This window comes from Martes martes, assembly GCF_963455335.1.
Source record: "Martes martes genome assembly, chromosome: 9".
Classification (NCBI taxonomy): Eukaryota; Metazoa; Chordata; class Mammalia; order Carnivora; family Mustelidae; genus Martes; species Martes martes.
In genome coordinates, this window is record NC_137896.1 from 25,247,703 (window position 1) to 25,253,702 (window position 6,000).

The window sequence follows — 6,000 nt, forward strand, 5'->3', positions numbered from 1 at the left end:
ACCCAGGAATTCCCAAAAGGGCAAAAACACCTCTTGAACCTCACTGTGAGCTAATGGATTGCCAGGGGCTTTTGATCTCAGCAGTCCTGGGTCTGAATCTTCTTGCTGTTCATTCTCCGGCTAACTGGCCTTGGTCAAGTTCTGAAACCTCTCTCACTCAATGCCATCATTTGGACAACATGATACATAAACTCAAAGTGTAGAACTGGGATTAAGTAGGATCTTTGTAAAGTGCCTAGCACACAGTAGACTCACTAAATGCCAGCTCTCTTTGCCTCCGAGAAGGTTCAGTCTGAAGCAGAAAAAATGCCCCATTTTTATACTTCAGTGAACTAAGCTCCGGAATAGAGTTTGCCACTCTAATGAAGGTTCTCTTCCAATAATTCTGTCTCCATTTTCAAGTGAAGTTGAGGTTCAGAGGCAAATTTCCTCCTCCAGGTTCCAGATGATTACATGAGATCACATTTACTAAACTTCCAGAACAGCAGATGATCGAAAGATGTGTATCTCTTCTGTCCCTCCCACATTTCATTTCTTTGTATGATTTTTGGTGTAATGTCTGTGCTCATGTTAGCATCTTGGGTTCATCATCACACACACTCCCAACATCTGGCACAGTCTTGGCACAAGGCAGGCACTCACTGTTGAATGAATGAACTTACTCAATAATTACTTTATTGGACAAAATCCCTGAGGATTTATTTCCCACTGAAGAGCCTGAAATAGTTATTTGGAACATGCCCAAGCAGAATTGGGAAAGACTGAGGCAAGATTTCACCCAAACGTATCTATGCAAATTGTAAAGATGCTCAGGAATAAAGACTTCCTGACCTCCCTGTTGTCTTTGGGCACAGAACTGGCCCACATGGTGGGGAGCCCTAACTCAGTTTACCTGCCATTCACCATCACTTAAGTCCACTCCTTTTTTTTCAGTCTCCCATGAGACTAAAAAAGGTGTTTAAATTTCATTTACCCCACCAAAATGTTAATAATGATTGCGTCTGGGTTGTAAGACTGAGGTCAGTTTTTGTTTTTGTTTTTTCTATTTTTCCTACAAAGTATTACATTTTTTTAATTGAAAAAAAATATTTTTCATTTAACCACAAAACAGAGCATTTAGATTATGGTGGCAGATGTAATGTTTTTCACTTCTTCATACCTGTCTGTATTTTCCAGAGATCTTCTAGAATGAGTATGTGCTATTCATGAGTATGCTGAAAAATTAAAATTTTAATACTCAATAGTGTGAGACCATCTTTAATAATAATTCTTCCTTTCATTTTACTTAAGAAGATTTGTGGAACCCCCTAAAAATGGCCTCAAAGGATGACCTGACCTAGTTTTTACCAAAATTGTGGAAAATATCATCCCCCTGCAGATGGAGATTTCAAGACCTCACTGAGGAGCCCATCCCCATTTTTAATCTCTCTTAATGCCAGAGAGATGTACTCCTTCCTACTATAAATCTTTCTGGTCTCAATTTAAGTCATTTCACCTTGCTCTGCAAAGAAGGAAAAGAAACCTTAAAGGGCATTTTAACATCAAAATTCTAAAAGTGGTAGTGCTAATGTGATGACTGATAGATTGATATTATTTCTTCCTTTTCAGTGTTTTATAATGAAAACAGCTTATACCCTGCCACCAATTGGCTTTTCTTTCTCCCCTTCTTTAAGCATCACCAGTGTCTGTGTGTGAAGTTAAAGGCTCAGATAAATGGCTTTCACAGACTTAGCAGTATCACAACTGCCATGTGAGGAAGAGTAAGTAACATGGCAGGGCCAGTAGAAAAAAAGGAGCTTTCCCAAGATCCCAAAGTTAGTTGTGCTGCCGTCAAGACTTAGACTCAAATTCCTCATTCCAACCTCCTAAGGCAACGTAGCCAGTCTCCAAAATGGCCCCCGGTGATTCCCAATCCAGATTATTCACACTATTTTTAGTTCCCCTTGGAAGAGGGCTGAACTGTGGACCCAAAAGAATATTTTGGAAATAACTGTGGGGGGCTTCTGGTGCTAGGTCATAAAAGACATGGCAGCTTCGGCTTTGTTCTCTGGAGGAAGCCAGCCACCGTGTCATGAGGACACGTAAGCAGCCCCAGGGATAAGGCAGTAGCCCCAGACAAGCTTTCAAATGACTTCAGCCCTAGCCAACATCCTTACAGCAATCTCATGAGAGATCCAGAGCCCAAATCACCCAAATACAGTACTTCTGGATTCCTGACCCACAGAAACTATATGAAGTAATAAATATTTACTATCTTAAGGCACAACTTTTTTTTTTTAAGATTTTATTTATTTATTTGACAGACAGAGATCACAAGTAGGCAGAGAGGCAGGCAGAGAGAGGAGGGAGCAGGCTCCCCGCCGAGCAGAGAGCCCGACACGGGGCTCGATCCCAGGACCCCGGGATCCTGACCTGACCTGAGCCGAAGGCAGAGGCTTTAACCCACTGAGCCACCCAGGTGCCCCGAGGCATGACATTTTGAGGTAATCTGTTACACAGCAGTAGGTAACCACCACAGACATAGTACCTTCCTTCTGAGCGGCTCTTACATTTTGTGAAATCTACTAAAAAGCATAGGACCCCCTTTCCAGATAAATTTTACCCAGACCCAACAACACAGGGCCTGACACAGAGTAGGGGGCTCTTAGATCGCCGAATGAATTTAGTCAAGCGGGACTGGGTGCTAAGGCCGGTCCACAGTGGAAGAGGAGCAAGAGAGCGGTGCAGAGTCATCCTGGATGCCTCCCTGACTACTTCTTCAGCAAGACTTTCCATGCTGCCCTATACTCCTTGAGTCTTTTCATGCTCCCACAGTACCCAATGCTGCCTTCAAACTATCATGAGGGAAAAGAGAATTCACTCTTAACGTTGATGATGACGTCTTCAGTGTCTGCTTCTGAATTAGACTGCCAGCCAGATGAGGTTAGGTACCATAGGCCTGTTTATTGCCCTGTGCTGTGTCCCAGAAGAGAGGCTCCTCTAACCCAGAAAACAGTAAATACGGCATGGAGCACCTTCTTTCATTGGCGCTGATAAGCTTCTACAGGGATGTAAACTCTGTGCTGAGCCCTGGGGACTAACAGTCCAGTCGGGCACCGTTCTGCATTACATAGCTTGGATTACAAGCGATGGCAAAACAATGCAGTAGGGGCCCTGGCGATAGGAGCCGGGGTGGGGCGGGATGGGGGGCCTCTTGGAGCTGAAGGAAGAGGATGCCCCCAAAGCCGACACTGTGTAGGGGAGAAACTGTTTCCTAACTCAACATTTACAGTTACTTTGGGTGCAAAATAAACATTGAGAAATGAATAACTAGATACCGAGAACAATTGGTGGCTGCCAGAGGCGGGGGTTGAGAGGTAGACCTAATGGGTAAAGGTGACAAACTTCCGGTTATAGAGACATGGGGACGCAGTGTACAGCACGGCGACTACAGTTAACAATACTCTGCTGTATATTTGAAAGTTGCTAAGTTAGAAAGTTTAAAAATTCTCATCCCAAGAACAAAAAAGATCTGTACCTGTGTGGTAATGGAAGCCGACTATTGTCTCTCAATGTGTACAAATACCAAGTCATTGTGTTGCATTCCTGAAACTAATACAATGTTATGTGTCAATTCTATCTCAATTTTGAAAAACGAATAACTTTCTTATGGACCAATAATAATTCCATTTGAACAGAATGGTGGATAAAAGATCCCATTCACAAGAACAGTAACAATAACAAAAATACTTCAACCATTTGGAAATAAAGTTAACAGAAATTGTGCACATCTCATATGGAGAAAGCTACAAACTTTACAAAGGAGCATGAAGTCTGAACTTGGAAAGATCACAGCTGGCCTTGGACTGAAAAACCCTGTAACATGTGGATATCAATTATCCCCAAATTAGCCTATCAAGTAAATGTCACCCCAGTCAAGATCCTAGTGGTCCTAAAATTCAACGGGAAAGACAGATGCATTATTTTCATAACAAAAGGACCTAACATTTACTGACCATTTATCACGTCCCAGACCCTATCCCATGGACTTGCTATGCCTCATTTCAGCTCATCTTCACAAAAATACCATAAGGTAGGTACCATTACTATCAATATTATACAGATGAGGAAGAAGAGGTTCAGAGGGAAGGAAATAACTTGCCCAAGATCATACAGCTAGTGAGCGGCTGACCTGGAATTAAAGCTCAGGACTGACTGAATGAACCCAAGTTCCGTGAATTTAACCACTCCACCCTACTGCCCCCCAAAAGTTTGAAGATTAGTGAGTTGGGACTTGTTCTACCAGATATTAAAATGTATTAGGTAGCTATGCCAACTGAAACAGTGCAATTTTGACAAAAGAAAAAAGGCAGACCAAGTAAACGAAACAGGGTACGGAAATAGAATCGAGTGTATAAGGAACTGTAGTGTATGATAAAGGTAACATTTCAAATTGGTGGAAAGAAGCTGGATGGCAATAAGCAGCATAGGACCACTGGGTAGCCATTTGGAGAAAAAAATCCACCTCAATCAAAGATTTATATGTCGTGAAAGAAACAAAGCGTTGGAAGGAAAAAAAAAGTGAATATTTTTATAATCCGGGAACTGGAGGTATTTCTAAACATGCTATACAAATTAAAAGAAGATCCATCAAGGGATGCCTGGGTGGCTCAGTTGGTTAAGCGGCTGCCTTCAGCTCAGGTCATGATCCCAGCGTCCTGGGATCGAGTCCCACATCCGGCTCCTTGCTTGGCAGGGAGCCTGCTTCTCCCTCTGCCTCTGCCTGCCACTCTGTCTGCTTGTGCTCACTCTCACTCCTCTCTCTCTGACAAATAAATAAATAAAATCTTTAAAAAAAAAAAATCCATCAAGTGAAATCGATAGCTTTGACTACATACAATTAAAAGTGCATCCGTAGCAAGGATAAAGGCAAACACAAAAGGTTAAAGGTTAAAGGGAAACAATGAAGCAGGGGAAATATTTTTCACATATACAGCAAAGAGTTAAGATTCCTAATAAGCAGAATTCTTAAAAGTCAATAGAAGCACCTCAATAGGAAAATAGTCAAATAACAATGGCCTAACCAGGCAATTAACAAAAGAAGAAAGACAAATGAAGTAAATACTTGAAAAGATTGTCAATCTCATTAGTAATCTTGGAACTACAGGACTGTGATACCATTTTTCTTTTCTTTTTTTTAAAGATATATTTATTTACCTTAAGAGAGAGAAAGAGAGTAGGGGTAGGGGCAGAGGGCAAGGGAGAGAGAGAATCTCAAGCAGACACCCCACTGAGCGTGGAGCCTGCCTCAGGGCTCAATCCCATGACCCTGAGGTCATGACCCGAGCGGAAACCAAGAGTCAGATGCTCAACTGACTGAGCCACCCAGGGGCCCCTGGATACCATTTTTCAATAGACCAGAATGACAAAGGTTAAAAAGCCTGGCAGAATCTAGTGTCAGCAAGGAAGGGTATGGGAAGACAAGAACGATTTCTGCACTGTTGGTGGGAGTGCAAATTCACACATTTTGTAAGGCAGTTTAGCAGTGTGTGAACAGATTATAATGGGAAAAGCCTTTGATCTAGTAATCTCACTTACGGAGATTTATCCTAGAGAGGAAATTCAACAAGTGAATCTATCCGCAAGCACAATGATCTGCATACAAGTTTGCTTAATACAGCATTGCATAAAATAGTAAAAATCTGGAAGTGCCTTCAGTGACTATCAATAACGTTAAATAAATTCTGGTATTCCATAAAATAGATTATCAGGCAGCCATTAAAAATGATATGTCTATATTTATGAACTGGACATACATCCAGAACATGTTACAGAGTAAAAACCGGAGAGGTGTGAACTATGAACCCATGTATATTATGAAAATCAAACTAGAAGTTTGTTTAAGGAGTTATCTAAAAGATTAGCCATTAGCTAGCTACAGTTAATGGAATTTCCAGTGATGTGTCATTACTCCTTTAAATGTTTCTGTATCGGGGCGCCTGGGTGGCTCAGTGGGTTGGG